Below are 17,252 nucleotides of genomic sequence, written 5' to 3' on the forward strand. Positions count from 1 at the left end.
TTCAACATATGCACTTCTGACCAGATCCAAAACCCTATTCCCTCAGACCAGAGTCCAAAACCCTACTATGCACTACTGGATCTCCAACACTAACCCCTCAGGCAACACTATGCAACACTACTCTGAATCTCCCCCTCCTCAGGCAACACTCAGGCAACACTATGCACTCTGGATCTCCCCCTGCACCTCAGGCAACACTATGCACTCTGGATCTCCCCCTCAGGCAATGCACTCTGGATCTCAGGCAACACCCTCCTCAGGCAACACTATGCACTCTGGATCTCCCCTCCTCAGGCAACACTATGCACTCTGGATCTCCCCCTCCTGAGCACTCTGGCAGGCAACACTATGCACTCTGGATCTCCCCTCCTCAGGCAACACTCTATGCACTCTCAGGATCTCCCCCTCCTCAGGCAACACTATGCACTCTGGATCTCCCCCTCCTCAGGCAACACTATGCACTCTGGATCTCCCCCTCCTCAGGCAACACTATGCACTCCGGATCTCCCCCTCCTCGGGCAACACTATGCACTCTGAATCTTCCCCTCCTCGGGCAACACTATGCACTCTGAATCTCCCCCTCAGGCAACACTATGCACTCTTGAGTTCCATAATGCCTTGCCTTATTTTAGTACAGCACAAACCGCCAACGTCTAGTCACACAGCAGAAACTACTAGTACACCAGAAACTACTAGTACACCAGAAACTACTAGTACACCAGAAACTACTAGTACAGCACAAACCTCCAACGTCTAGACAGTCAGGAAGCATCAAATTTCCCCAAAAATGATGGATAGAGGACTATTTTGGCACATTTTGACAGAGGATCATTTCTACATTTTCATTGCGGCCCTCCGGAACTGGTGGGAGATTGAATGCGGCTCCTGGGGAAAGTGGGTTTGACACCTCCGCTATAGTCACACACACACACACACACACACACACACACACACACACACACACACACACACACACACACACACACACACACACACACACACACAGACTATGTATATTGTCTGAGGGAGATTCAGAGTGAATTTACACAAACTCAAGAAGACGCTCCATAACACAGCTCGGGTGGAAAGTTAGCAACTCTGTATGTGTATAAAACTATTTAAAAATATATATTTTAAAAATATAAATCCCCTCTCGTTTTCTACTTCCTCCTTGAATTGGATGAATCAACTCGAAAACTGAATTAGTGAAATCACACCGTCCTCGTCTGTGTTACCAAAGCAGGCCTAGCAGCCTGCTACAAACCCTAGCTAGCATTAGCTTAGCCGTTCAACGACACCACCAGAACTGGGAATAAAAAGTGTCTCTGTTCAGTCAGTGAGTGAATGGCTACGTTTGGCCAAAGCCCCGTCTGGGCCCTGGTCACCAGTAGTGCACTATAAAGGGAACGCAGTGCTGTTTTGGGATGCATCCAGTGTGCTGGTTTTAAGGGACGTTAGCATTAGCACCAGTGTTTGTTTGTGTGTAAACTAATGTCTGTCCGTTGAACCTTTTCCTCTCCCCTCCTCAGCCTGCCTCGTCTATGGAGCCGATCAGTAAACGCCTGAAGATCGTTGAGGAGGTGAGCAAGCAGTCTGTCTCAAATGGCTCCTGTAATTAGGGCCCTGGGTTCTTCCCTAGGGAATAGGGTGCCAATTGTGTCCGTCTATATGGGGAATAGGGTGCCAATTGTGACCGTCTATATAGGGAATAGGGTGCCAATTGTGACCGTCTATATAGGGAATAGGGTGCCAATTGTGTCCGTCTATATGGGGAATAGGGTGCCAATTGTGTCCGTCAATATGGGGAATAGGGTGCCAATTGTGTCCGTCTATATAGGGAATAGGGTGCCAATTGTGTCCGTCTATATAGGGAATAGGGTGCCAATTGTGACCGTCTATATAGGGAATAGGGTGCCAATTGTGACCGTCTATATGGGGAATAGGGTGCCAATTGTGACCGTCTATATAGGGAATAGGGTGCCAATTGTGACCGTCTATATGGGGAATAGGGTGCCATTTGTGACCGTCTATATGGGGAATAGGGTGCCAATTGTGACCGTCTATATGGGGAATAGGGTGCCAATTGTGTCCGTCTATATGGGGAATAGGGTGCCAATTGTGTCCGTCTATATAGGGAATAGGGTGCCAATTGTGTCCGTCTATATGGGGAATAGGGTGCCAATTGTGTCCGTCTATATAGGGAATAGGGTGCCAATTGTGTCCGTCTATATGGGGAATAGGGTGCCAATTGTGACCGTCTATATAGGGAATAGGGTGCCAATTGTGACCGTCTATATGGGGAATATGGTGCCAATTGTGTCCGTCTATATGGGGAATAGGGTGCCAATTGTGACAGTCTATATAGGGAATAGGGTGCCAATTGTGACAGTCTATATAGGGAATAGGGTGCCAATTGTGACAGTCTATATAGGGAATAGGGTGCCAATTGTGACAGTCTATATATGGAATAGGGTGGCAATTGTGACAGTCTATATAGGGAATAGGGTGCCAATTGTGACAGTCTTAATGCTTGACCTCTTCACTCACTCACGGTACCATTCTCTATTTGCTGTCTGAGTCTACTTTGGCTCGCCTTAGGAGGTGCAGCTGGAGGTGTATGTTATGTAGAGGTACAGCTGGAGGTGTATGTTATGTAGAGGTGGAGGTGTATGTTATGTAGAGGGGTACAGATGGAGGTGTATGTTATGTAGAGGGGTACAGATGGAGGTGTATGTTATGTAGAGGGGTACAGATGGAGGTGTATGTTATGTAGAGGGATACAGATGGAGGTGTATGTTATGTAGAGGGGTACAGATGGAGGTGTATGTTATGTAGAGGGGTACAGCTGGAGGTGTATGTTATGTAGGGGTACAGATGGAGGTGTATGTTATGTAGAGGGTACAGATGGAGGTGTATGTTATGTAGAGGGGTACAGATGGAGGTGTATGTTATGTAGAGGGGTACAGATGGAGGTGTATGTTATGGAGGTGTATGTGATGTAGTGGTACAGATGGAGGTGTATGTTATGTAGAGGGGTACAGATGGAGGTGTATGTTATGTAGGGGTACAGATGGAGGTGTATGTTATGTAGAGGGGTACAGATGGAGGTGTATGTTATGTAGAGGGGTACAGGTGGAGGTGTATGTTATGTAGAGGGGTACAGATGGAGGTGTATGTTATGTAGAGGGGTACAGATGGAGGTGTATGTTATGTAGAGGGTACAGATGGAGGTGTATGTTATGTAGAGGGGTACAGAGGTGGTACAGATGGAGGTGTATGTTATGTAGAGGTACAGATGGAGGTGTATGTTATGTACAGGTGGAGGTGTATGTTATGTAGAGGGGTACAGATGGAGGTGTATGTTATGTAGAGGGTACAGTGGAGGTGTATGTTGTTGGAGGTGTATGTTATGTAGAGGGTACAGATGGAGGTGTATGTTATGTAGAGGGTACAGCTGGAGTGTATGTTATGTAGAGGGTGGAGGTGTATGTTATGTTAGGTGTATGTTATGTAGAGGGGTACAGTGGAGGTGTATGTTATGTAGAGAGGGTACAGATGGAGGTGTATGTTATGTAGAGGTACATGTTATGGTGTATGTTATGTAGAGGGGTGGAGGTGTATGTTATGTAGAGGGGTACAGGTGGAGGTGTATGTTATGTAGAGGTGGAGGTGTATGTTATGTAGAGGGGTGGAGGTGTATGTTATGTAGAGGGGTGGAGGTGTATGTTATGTAGAGGGGGTGGAGGTGTATGTTATGTAGAGGGTTATGTAGTGGAGGTGTATGTTATGTAGAGGGGTGGAGGTGTATGTTATGTAGAGGGGTGGAGGTGTATGTTATGTAGAGGGGTGGAGGTGTATGTTATGTAGAGGGGTGGAGGTGTATGTTATGTAGAGGGGTGGAGGTGTATGTTATGTAGAGGGGTGGAGGTGTATGTTATGTAGAGGTACGGGTGGAGGTGTATGTTATGTAGAGGTAGGGGTGGAGGTGTATGTTATGTAGAGGTACGGGTGGAGGTGTATGTTATGTAGAGGTACAGGTGGAGGTGTATGTTATGTAGAGGTACAGGTGGAGGTGTATGTTATGTAGAGGTACAGGTGGAGGTGTATGTTATGTAGACAGGTGGAGGTGTATGTTATGTAGAGGTGGAGGTGTATGTTATGTAGAGGTGGAGGTGTATGTTATGTAGAGGGGTACAGATGGAGGGGTGGAGGTGTATGTTATGTAGAGGGGGAGGTGTATGTTATGTAGAGGTGGAGGGTTATGTAGAGGGGTGGAGGTGTATGTTATGTAGAGGTACAGATGGAGGTGTATGTTATGTAGAGGGGTGGAGGTGTATGTTATGTGAGGGGTATGTCCTTGGTTTTCAGTCTTCAGATGGAGGTGTATGTTATGTAGAGGTACAGCTGGCTACTGACCAGTGCATTTATTTTCATGACAGTGTTTCAGATCAGATAGTGACCCAGTATTTATCACATGAATGTATGTCCTTGTGTTTCAGTCTTCACCTGAGGAAGACTAGATTTATAGTAAGAGCCCAGTGGTGCTTCCTACATACACATACTGAATGGCTTTATTTTCATCCAGACAGCAAGTACCAGATCAGATAGTAAGACCCAGTAGATACAGTATGTTTGTTCTCCTCTGTGGTCTGGAACTCTCATCCAGACAGCAAGTACTAGATCAGATAGTAAGACCCAGTAGATACAGTATGTTTCTACTCTCGATGCGCCTGTTAAAATGACGGTGGTGTTTTTGTTTGGTTTGTACAGGACACGAGGTCAACGTCTATCCAAGCTGCAGACAGCACTGCCATCAATGGCAGTATTACTCCCACAGACAAACGGTGGGATATACTGTAGTAGTAGTATGTATGTATGTATGTATGTATGTATGTATGTATGTATGTATGTATGTATGCATGTATGCATGTATGTATGTATGCATGTATGTATGTATGCATGTATGTATGTTACATTTACATTACATTTAAGTCATGTGTGTGTGTGCATGTATGCATGTATGCATGTATGCATGTATGCATGTATGTGTAACAGTATCACTCCCAGTAATATATATAACTGTATTATCTCCATGTCTCTCCTATATTCCATCAGTAATACAGGCTGTTCACTCTGTGTGTATTAACAAGGAATGGAATAAAATCAACTCTGCTGCAAGTGATGTTTTTCTCACGGCGGTCTTCCAAGCCGTTGTGGCGTTGACGAAACGTCCCCCTAGTCAACTCTGCTGCAAGTGATGTTTTACACGGCGGTTCACGTATTAACGAAACGTCTCAACTCTCCAAGTGATGTTTTCTCACGGTGGTCTTCCAAGCCGTTGTGGCGAAACGTCCCCTAGTCAACTCTGCTGCAAGTGATGTTTTCCTCACGGCGGTCTTCCAAGCCGTTGTGGCGTTGACGAAACGTCCCCTAGTCAACTCTGCTGCAGTGTAACTTGCTGATGGAGTGACGTGTTGGTCACCTGCTACACCCATATAGTGGACCAGGATCTGTATTTACACACTGTGCTGATTGGGCCTCAGATTTCCCTTTTACATTACCTGATCCTAGACCAGCTCTATGACTGAATACTGGTCCTATTAGATTACATGGACAGGGGGACCTGATCCTAGACCAGCTCTATGACTGAATACTGGTCCTTTTAGATTACATGGACAGGGGGGACCTGATCCTAGACCAGCTCTATGACTGAATACTGGTCCTATTAGATTACATGGACAGGGTGGACCTGATCCTAGATCAGCTCTATGACTGAATACTGGTCCTATTAGATTACATGGACAGGGGGACCTGATCCTAGACCAGCTCTATGACTGAATACTGGTCCTATTAGATTACATGGACAGGGGGGACCTGATCCTAGACCAGCTCTATGACTGAATACTGGTCCTATTAGATTACATGGACAGGGGGGACCTGATCCTAGACCAGCTCTCTGACTGAATACTGATCCTATTAGATTACATGGACAGGGGGACCTGATCCTAGACCAGCTCTATGACTGAATACTGATCCTATTAGATTACATGGACAGGGGGGACCTGATCCTATGAGAATACCAGGCTGATCCTAGACCAGCTCTGACTGAATACTGGTCCTATTAGATTACATGGACATGGGGGGACCTGATCCTAGACCAGCTCTGACTGAATACTGGTCCTATTAGATTACATGGACAGGGGGACCTGATCCTAGACCAGCTCCATGACTGAATCCTAGACCAGCCCCAGTTTGTTTTTGTCCATTAAGAAAAGGAATAAAAATGTAAACTTGTCTTTCCTTTACAGGATAGGGTTCCTGGGGCTGGGGCTTATGGGTAGCGGAATCGTGTCCAACCTGTTAAAGATGGGCCACATCGTCACAGTGTGGAATCGCACAGTAGAAAAGGTACCACAAGACAACCAACATGTGAGAAAATACGATACAGAATTTACTCCTGTGATTCCGTCAAAAACTATTATTATTTAAACCACAGTTATTTGGTACAGTATTTTATGCAAAAAAAAAATCATTTATTTATAATGTAAAGTAACAACGTTTGGGTTTGGTGCTGATTTTGACCTACGTCCTGTTGTGACATCACTTCCTGTGAGCTCACTTCCTGCCTTGTTCCTGTTGTCTTCCCGCTGCAGTGTGACCTGTTCATTCAGGAGGGGGCCAGGTTAGGGGCGGACCCCAGCGGAGGTGGTCTCCATGTGTGACATCACCTTCTCCTGCGTCTCAGACCCCAAGGCTGCCAGGGATGTAAGTAACTAAGGAAACATCTCAACAGACGATGTTTGTACGTGTGTAGTCAGGCCAGATTTTCCAGGCAGATGAGATGTTTGTATGTGTGTAGTCAGGCCAGATTTCCAGGCAGGTGAGAGAGTGAGATGTTTGTATGTGTGTGTAGTCAGGCCAGTGAGAGAGTGAGATGTTTGTATGTGTGTAGTCAGGCCAGATTTCCAGGGCAGGTGAGATGTTTGTATGTGTGTAGATGTTTGTTTGTGTGTAGTCAGGCCAGATTTCCAGGCAGGTGAGAGAGTGAGATATTCTAAACAGACTGGCTGCCATGTTGCTGATGGTAATTGAGCTTGGTGTGATAAGTATTGTAATGCCTTTTAGTTCTGACTGCAGTGACTAATTTATCTCACAACGTATGACTGTTAATACCCCTCTCTCTCCTCTCTCCTCTCTCTCCTCTCTCTCTCTCTCTCTCTCTCTCCTCTCTCTCCTCTCTCTCCTCTCTCTCTCCTCTCTCTCCTCTCTCCTCTCCCTCTCTCCTCTCTCCTCCTCTCTCTCCTCTCTCCTCCTCTCTCTCCTCTCCCTCCTCCTCTCTCTCTCTCTCTCTCCTCTCTCTCTCCTCTCTCTCTCCTCTCTCTCTCTCTCTCCTCTCTCTCCTCTCTCTCCTCTCTCTCCTCTCTCCTCTCTGTTCTCTCTCTCCTCTCTCCTCTCTCCTCTCTCCTCTCTGTTCTCTCTCTCCTCTCTTCTCTCTGTTCTCTCTCTCTGTTCTCTCTCTCTGTTCTCTCTCTCTGTTCTCTCTCTCTGTTCTCTCTCTCTGTTCTCTCTCTCTGTTCTCTCTCTCTGTTCTCTCTCTCTGTTCTCTCTCTCTGTTCTCTCTCTCTGTTCTCTCTCTCTCTGCCAGTTGGTGCTGGGTCCCAGTGGAGTGCTCCAGGGCATCAGGCCAGGGAAATGTTACGTAGAGATGTCTACCGTGGATCCAGAGACCATCACAGAGCTCGCACAGGTATACACACACACAGAGCTTGCGCAGGTATACACACACACAGAGCTTGCGCAGGTATACACACACACAGAGCTTGCGCAGGTATACACACACACAGAGCTCTCACAGGTATACACACACACAGAGCTTGCGCAGGTATACACACACACAGAGCTTGCGCAGGTATACACACACACAGAGGTATACACACACACAGAGCTCTCACGGTATACACACACACAGAGCTCTCGCGGGTATACACACACACACAGAGAGGCATACACACACACAGAGCTCGCGCAGGCATACACACACACAGAGCTCGCGCAGGCATACACACACACAGAGCTCGCGCAGGCATACACACACACACACACAGAGCTCGCGCAGGCATACACACACACACACACAGAGCTCACGCAGGCATACACACACACACACACAGAGCTCGCGCAGGCATACACACACACACACACACACAGAGCTCGCGCAGGCATACACACACACACACACACAGCTCGCGCAGGCATACACACACACACACACACACACACAGAGCTCGCGCAGGCATACACACACACACACACACACAGAGCTCGCGCAGGCATACACACACACACACACACACAGAGCTCGCGCAGGCATACACACACACACACACACACAGAGCTCGCGCAGGCATACACACACACACACACAGAGCTCGCGCAGGCATACACACACACACACAGAGCTCGCGCAGGCATACACACACACACACAGAGCTCGCGCAGGCATACACACACACACAGAGCTCGCGCAGGCATACACACACACACACACAGAGCTCTCGCAGGTACACACACACACACACACACACAGAGCTCTCGCAGGTATACACACACAGAGCTCTTGCAGGTATACACACACAGAGCTCTCACAGGTATACATACACACACACAGAGCTCGCGCAGGCATACACACACACACACACAGAGCTCGCGCAGGCATACACACACACAGAGCTCGCACAGGTATACACACACAGAGCTCGCACAGGTATACACACACAGAGCTCGCACAGGTATACACACACAGAGCTCTTGCAGGTATACACACACAGAGCTCTCACAGGTATACATACACACACACAGAGCTCGCGCAGGCATACACACACACACACACAGAGCTCGCGCAGGCATACACACACACACACACAGAGCTCGCGCAGGCATACACACACACAGAGCTCGCACAGGTATACACACACACAGAGCTCGCACAGGTATACACACACACACACACATAGAGCTCTCGCAGGTATACACACATAGAGCTCTTGCAGGTATACATACACAGAGCTCTCACAGGTATACATACACACACACAGAGCTCGCGCAGGCATACACACACACAGAGCTCTCGCAGGTATACACACACAGAGCTCTTGCAGGTATACACACACAGAGCTCTCACAGGTATACATACACACACACAGAGCTCGCGCAGGCATACACACACACACACACAGAGCTCGCGCAGGCATACACACACACACACACAGAGCTAGCGCAGGCATACACACACACAGAGCTCGCACAGGTATACACACACACAGAGCTCGCACAGGTATACACACACACAGAGCTCGCGCAGGTATACACACACACATAGAGCTCTCGCAGGTATACACACATAGAGCTCTTGCAGGTATACACACACAGAGCTCTCACAGGTATACACACACACAGAGCTCGCACAGGTATACACACACACATAGAGCTCTCGCAGGTATACACACACAGAGCTCTCACAGGTATACACACACACAGAGCTCTCACAGGTATACACACACACACACACATAGAGCTCTCACAGGTATACACACACACACACACATAGAGCTCTCGCAGGTATACACACACACACACACACACACACACACACACACACACACACACACACACACACACACACACACACACACACACACACACACACACACACACACACACACACACACACACACACACACACACACACACACACACACACACACACACAGAGCTCTCGCAGGTACACACACACACACAGAGCTCTCGCAGGTATACACACACACACAGAGCTCTTGCAGGTACACACACACACACACAGAGCTCTTGCAGGTACACACACACACACACAGAGCTCTCGCAGGTATACACACACAGAGCTCTTGCAGGTATACACACACACAGCTTGTGATTCCAGGTGTATGCTACTCCCACTGTCGCTAGGTCATCATCACTCTCCCATTGGCTACTGTCATTACATCATCAATCGTCTTATCCTATGCTCTCTCATTGGCTCCTCTACTGCCACACCACTGTCTGATTGGTTCCTGTCTCCATCTGTCATCAGGTGATATCGTCGCGGGGCGGCCGCTTCCTGGAGGCTCCTGTGGCTGGGAGCCAGCAGGTATCTAACGAGGGCATGCTGGTCATCCTAGCGGCCGGAGACAGGACGGTCTATGAAGACTGCAGCTCCTGTTTCCAGGCCATGGGCAAGACCTCATTCTTCCTAGGTAGATGGTTTGAGTTTTAAGAGTGTCTTATCCCAGGGCTATCCAATTTCCTGCGTGTTATCAGGTGAAGCAGGCTAACGTGTGTGTGTGTGTGTGTATGTGTGTGTTATCAGGTGAGGTGGGTAACGCAGCGAGGATGATGCTGATCCTCAACATGGTACAGGGAAGCTTCATGGCAACCATCGCTGAGGGGCTGACCCTAGCCCAGGCCACAGGCCAATCACAGCATACCTTCCTGGACATCCTGTCTCAGGGTCAGATGGCCAGCACCTTCGTGGACCAAAAAATGCCAGAGTGAGTTAAAGGCGCTGCTGAGTCAGAGGCGCTGCTGAGTCAGAAAAAAGGCGCTGCTGAGTCAGAAACTAAAGGCGCTGCTGAGTCAGAAACTAAAGGCGCTGCTGAGTCAGAAACTAAAGGCGCTGCTGAGTCAGAAACTAAAGGCGCTGCTGAGTCAGAAACTAAAGGCGCTGCTGAGTCAGAAACCAAAGGCGCTGCTGAGTCAGAAACTAAAGGCGCTGCTGAGTCAGAAACTAAAGGCGCTGCTGAGTCAGAAACTAAAGGCGCTGCTGAGTCAGAAACTAAAGGCGCTGCTGAGTCAGAAACTAAAGGCGCTGCTGAGTCAGAAACTAAAGGCGCTGCTGAGTCAGAAACTAAAGGCGCTGCTGAGTCAGAAACTAAAGGCGCTGCTGAGTCAGAAACCAAAGGCGCTGCTGAGTCAGAAACCAAAGGCGCTGCTGAGTCAGAAACTAAAGGCGCTGCTGAGTCAGAAACTAAAGGCGCTGCTGAGTCAGAAACTAAAGGCGCTGCTGAGTCAGAAACTAAAGGCAGCTGCTGAGTCAGAAACTAAAGGCGCTGCTGAGTCAGAAACTAAAGCGCTGCTGCTGAGTCAGAAACTAAAGGCGCTGCTGAGTCAGAAACTAAAGGCGCTGCTGAGTCAGAAACTAAAGGCGCTGCTGAGTCAGAAACTAAAGGCGCTGCTGAGTCAGAAACTAAAGGCGCTGCTGAGTCAGAAACTAAAGGCGCTGCTGAGTCAGAAACTAAAGGCGCTGCTGAGTCAGAAACTAAGGGCGCTGCTGAGTCAGAAACTAAGGGCGCTGCTGAGTCAGAAACTAAGGGCGCTGCTGAGTCAGAAACTAAGGGCGCTGCTGAGTCAGAAACTAAGGGCGCTGCTGAGTCAGAAACTAAGGGCGCTGCTGAGTCAGAAACTAAAGGCGCTGCTGAGTCAGAAACTAAAGGCGCTGCTGAGTCAGAAACTAAAGGCGCTGCTGAGTCAGAAACTAAGGGCGCTGCTGAGTCAGAAACTAAGGGCGCTGCTGAATACTACAGCCCTATTCCCTATATAGTGCCCTACTTTGGACCAGAGCCCTATTCCCTATATAGTGCCCTACTTTGGACCAGAGCCCTATTCCCTATATAGTGCCCTACTTTGGACCAGAGCCCTATTCCCTATATAGTGCCCTACTTTGGACCAGAGCCCTATTCCCTATATAGTGCCCTACTTTGGACCAGAGCCCTATTCCCTATATAGTGCCCTACTTTGGACCAGAGCCCTATTCCCTATATAGTGCCCTACTTTGGACCAGAGCCCTATTCCCTATATAGTGCCCTACTTTAGACCAGTGGCAAATTGGAAACTATGAGCATAGTGAATTCAACACTTGCACAAGCAATGTGCTAGAGGCTTCACTACAGACCCTGGTTCAATCCCGGGCTGTATCACAACTGCCGTGATTGAGAGTCCCATAGGGTGGGGCAGAATTGGCCCAGCGTCGTCCGGGTTAGGGGAGGGGTAGTCCGGGTTAGGGGAGAGGGGTAGTCCGGGTTAGGGAGGGGTAGTCCGGGTTAGTCCGGGGAGGGGTAGTCCGGGTTAGGGGAGGGGTAGTCCGGGTTAGGGGAGGGGTAGTCCGGGTTAGGGGAGGGGTAGTCCGGGTTAGGGGAGGGGTAGTCCGGGTTAGGGGAGGGGAGGGGTAGACCGTCATTGAAAATAAGACTTTGTTCTTAACTGACTTGCCTAGTTAAAACGTGTCCTGTTTGGGGCCAGTGTTACCCCTAAAAGATTCACTCGTTTAGTAAAAGATGTCCCAGTATTGACTATTACAGAAGTTCCCCTGATCGTTACATGTTGTAAATCCCTTCCTCGTCTATGATTTAAACTATTCAACATGGTTCATTTGTTTCATTACATCTCCACTGGTAATGATGAGCCCCCCCCCCCGATTTCTCCAGATATCCTACAGGGCAACTTCAAACCAGACTACTATTTGAAACACATTCAGAAGGATCTGAGGCTAGCCATCTCCATGGGCGACACAGCCAATCACCCGACTCCTATGGCTGCAGCAGCCAATGAGGTAAGACGTTGTTGGATTGACACACACAAAATGGCCGCCAATGAGATTTCAAATGGCATTGGAGGTAGATCTTAGATGCGGACCGGACACGCGGCGTCGCAAGATACGTTTTGAAATCCATGTTATTCAATTATTGCACCCACACTGCTCGTGTCCGTCAACCAGCGCGTCTGCGATGAACCCAAACCGGCTCGTCCGTGTGGCATTTAACCCCCTACACCAAAATCACCATGCAGGTTAAAATATCAAAACCTCTGAAACAATGAAGTTAATTTGGGGACATGTCGAAAGCATTAAACGTGTATGGCAATTTAGCTTGTTAGCGTGCAAACATTTAATTTGTACCCATTTAAGTCATTTACACCAAAGCGACTTACAAATTGGTGCATTCACGACATGCAGGTTAAAATATCAAAACAAACTCTGAACCAATGAAGTTAATTTGGGGACATGTCGAAAGCATTAAACGTGTATGGCAATTTAGCTTGTTAGCTTGCTGTTGCTAGCTAATTTGTCCTATTTAGTTAGCTTGCTGTTGCTAGCTAATTTGTCCTATTTAGTTAGCTTGCTGTTGCTAGCTAATTTGTCCTAGCTTGCTGTTGCTAGCTAATTTGTCCTATTTAGATAGCTTGCTGTTGCTAGCTAATTTGTCCTATTTAGCTATAAACCAATGAGGAGATGGGGGAGGCAGTCCTGCTTCTATAAACCAATGAGGAGATGGGGGAGGCAGTCCTGCGTCTCCCATCTCGCTAAATAGCCATACATGTTTAATGCTTTTCGACCTGTCCCCAAATTAATATCATTGGTTCAGAGTTTGTTTTGATATTTGAACCTGCGTGTCGTGATCAGGTTTGGTGGAGGGGGACATAATAAACGTATGCCTGCTGGTAAATGTAAATGTAATGTAAATGTTCCGTGTTCGCTGTTTCAGATGGAATGAATGTCCAGACATTTTACCCATATTGTTAACCTGCATAAGGTGAACATATGTCAACATTACTAACTGATATATAATAACCTGGCGCTGTGGGAACACGGGTTCCTAACCTGGCGCTGTGGGAACACGGGTTCCTAACCTGGCGCTGTGGGAACACGGGTTCCTAACCTGGCGCTGTGGGAACACGGGTTCCTAACCTGGCGCTGTGGGAACACGGGTTCCTAACCTGGCGCTGTGGGAACACCAGAGTGTCAGGCATCCAGTACTTCTGGTATTGATTCTCTGTTCACTCTTACTGAGGGACACGAAGCCCTGGGACTCAGACACTGATCAAAACCTCATGTTTCCCAGAGCAGAACCAGACCTGCTACAAGACCATCTGTTTTCTCATCCAGTGAGATGGTTTCTTCTGGAACACCTCTCCTATTCTTTGGACCAAATTCTGTTTCCGTGAACAATAAAGTTGTATGTTTTGTCTCACTTTACGACAATGTTACTTCTTTATACATATTTACCATGGTTTTCTCTCTGTCTGTAGGTCTACAAGAGGGCTAAAGCGCTGGACCAGTCAGACAACGACATGTCAGCTGTCTACAGAGCCTACATTCACTAAACCTCCTGAAGAGCCTCTCCCCGACCAGTCCTCTCCCCCGACCCGTCCTCTCCCCTGTCCCTTCCTCTCCCCTGTCCCCTGTCCCGTCCCTCTCCCTGTCCCGTCCTCTCCCCATGTCCCGTCCTCTCCCCCTGTCCTGTCCTCTCCCCCCTGTCCTGTCCTCTCCCCCTGTCCCGTCCTCTCCCCCGACCCGTCCTCTCACCCCGACCCGTCCTCTCCCGCTGTCCTTCTCTCCTCTCCCCCTGTCCTTCTCTCCTCTCCCGCTGTCCTTCTCTCCTCTCCCCCTGTCCTTCTCTCCTCTCCCCTGTCCTTCTCTCCTCTCCCCCTGTCCTTCTCTCCTCTCCCCTGTCCTTCTCTCCTCTCCCCCTGTCCTTCTCTCCTCTTCCCCCTGTCCTCCTCTTCCCCTGTCCTCCTCTTCCCCCTGTCCTCCTCTTCCCCTGTCCTCCCTTCCCCCTGTCCCCTCTTCCCCTGTCCTCCTCTTCCCCTGTCCTCCTCTCCTCTCCCCCTGTCCTCCTCTCTGGACCACACTTATCTTTTTATACATTTTTATTCCCGTTTTATTCATTATTTTTGCACCAGAGATATTGGTGTACTTCCCAAATGCCATCCTATTTCCTACATGGTACACTACTTTTGACCAGGGTCCACGATTTCCTCGTGAATGAAGCTGAATACCCAACTCTGCAGAATCAGGGCACATAAGGGCTCAGGTCAGAAGTAGTGCACCTACACGGGAATAGTATGTCATCTGGGAGGCAGCTATTCCTTCCGGTAACGTGATGGGAACCTCTAACTAGTTCACCTGGAACACTGCACTGACTGAGGGTTGTAATAATTCTAGAAGAATGGTCCACAGAAGGTAGCTTCCCTCCTCGCCCACATCTTGGTTTTGTTGTCGTTGGTGTTGGTCAATGATGGTGAAGCACTGTGCAGGGTGTTCAGGGAACAGATTTTGGGAAGCGTCTCCATTGCTGACCCCACGGTAAGATGTTCACTAGTGGAACGCGACACATTGCCTGTTTGCTGTCGGGTGGGTTTTGAAGCTGCACGGGGCAGGGATTCATTTATCACCTCTTTATCACCTCTTTCTCTGCATTTTTATTTAATTCTGTGTGTGAAAATGTCGTCTTTAATTAGAATGTCCAGGATTTAATCTAAACGTATAAAGCTGTTGATATGATCTTTTAAAAGGAGGGTAGAGACTTGATAAAAGCACCAAGAGGAATAATGCCACTGCATTGCCTTAACATTGGATCCATTCAATCTTCTGACATGTATTTATTTATTTTTAGACGCTCTAGAGCTCCTCTATTCTACTTCTCTTTTGGTGCAGTTTGGCCTGGAGTTGTTTCCGTAGTTGTCTGAATCGGAACAGTGTTTTTTGTTTTGTTGTGTTCTAGCCTGTTAGAGAACCTGCCCCCTTAAGGTTATATTAATTAAGGTTATTCTGATGCTTTGTAATACAGTAATGACTTCATCCTTCTTCTAACCGAGATTCATCCCAAATGGCACCCTACTCCCCTTTTATAGTGAACTACTTTAGACCAGAACTCTGGTCAAAAGTAGTGCTCTAGATAGGGAATAGGGTGCCATTTGTGATGAATCCCGGGACATTAATGTGATGGTGTTTAAACCCATGCAGTGGTCTTAACATTATTAACGACAGGCAAGTTGATCACTTTTTATTGTACATGTATGTTTAGGAACCACGTTGCTTAGCGACCTGTTTTTATTGTACATGTATGTTTAGGAACCACGTTGCTTAGCGACCTGTTTTTATTGTACATGTATGTTTAGGAACCACGTTGCTTAGCGACCTGTTTTTATTGTACATGTATGTTTAGGAACCACGTTGCTTAGCGACCTGTTTTTATTGTACATGTATGTTTAGGAACCACCTTGCTTAGCGACCTGTTTTTACTGTACATGTATGTTTAGGAACCACGTTGCTTAGCGACCTGTTTTTATTGTACATGTATGTTTAGGAACCACGTTGCTTAGCGACCTGTTTTTATTGTACATGTATGTTTAGGAACCACGTTGCTTAGCGACCTGTTTTTATTTTAACATGACTTATAGATCGCTTGGCTTGATGACTTTGGGTGATTGCTCCACAACAGTTCCCCTTTGCAGTGGGGGGGATAGATTTAGCCTGGTTCCCGGTCTGTTTGTGCCGTCATACCAACTCCTTGTCACTCACTGTCGTATCAAACATGTTGGGCTTGACAAGTACAGCAAGGAAAGTTGGCCAAGACCACAAACAGATCTGGGATCAGACTAAGGAGGAAAGATGTATTTATTACCAGATCAATCACCATATAGGAAACCGTCTTAACTACAGAATGTGAACTTCAGTTGACTCATAACCACTCCCTGAGATTCAAGGCCCAAACTATAACCTTTTACGTTCTCCTTAAGGAATACCTGACAGGGCCGTGAGAAGACAGGCGATTGTTACCAGAATGGCAGGGGGGGGGGGATTTAGGCTTTTCTGTTTTAGTTCATTTTGATTTGAAAAAATGTGAAACTATTCAACATGTATAACATTAGATTTTTGGTTAAATATAATTTTCACTTCGCAACGACTTGATCATCCCATTTTGTAGAAGTCGATTTTTCCTTTTTTGCCAAACAAGATGTAAATTAAGTTTTTAGGTTTTAATTTGTTTAAAACACGGAAATAGTTTATAAAGATTTAAGAATTATGTTTTTAGTAGGAACCATTCTAACAAATGACTTGTAAATAGCCCGTCTTGGTTGAGTGGAGGCTTTATAAATAAAGGGTCATATAAACTACTTCTGGTTAGACTCCTCTACTGACTGTCAATCATCTTCTGTGTCCCAAATGGCATCATATTCCCTAAATAGTGACCCTGGAGTAGTGCACTACCCTATGGTCTGCGGTCTAATGTAGTACACTACCTTCTGGTTAGACTCCTCTACTGACTGTCATCTGTGTCCCAAATGGCATCATATTCCCTATATAGTGACCCTGGAGTAGTGCACTACCCTATGGTCCGCGGTCTAATGTAGTACACTACCTTCTGACCCTGGTCTAAAGTAGTGTACTACCCTATGGACCC

The 17,252-nt window shown here is 47.5% G+C and overlaps 2 non-coding genes and 1 pseudogene across 2 annotated transcripts; all 3 read left to right on the plus strand.

Moving 5' to 3' along the window:
* LOC124020484 overlaps window positions 1–14,169 on the plus strand; it is a 31,829-nt pseudogene extending 17,660 nt beyond the window's left edge.
* LOC124020488 lies at window positions 5,174–5,258 on the plus strand. The gene has a single exon (XR_006836084.1). It is a non-coding gene; the product is annotated as a small nucleolar RNA SNORD35 (small nucleolar RNA).
* On the plus strand, window positions 5,370–5,453 carry LOC124020487. The gene has a single exon (XR_006836083.1). It is a non-coding gene; the product is annotated as a small nucleolar RNA SNORD35 (small nucleolar RNA).
* Window positions 14,170–17,252: the final 3,083 nt, after the last annotated feature.

The sequence above is a fragment of the Oncorhynchus gorbuscha genome, unplaced genomic scaffold (genome assembly GCF_021184085.1).
Source record: "Oncorhynchus gorbuscha isolate QuinsamMale2020 ecotype Even-year unplaced genomic scaffold, OgorEven_v1.0 Un_scaffold_831, whole genome shotgun sequence".
Lineage (NCBI taxonomy): Eukaryota > Metazoa > Chordata > Actinopteri > Salmoniformes > Salmonidae > Oncorhynchus > Oncorhynchus gorbuscha.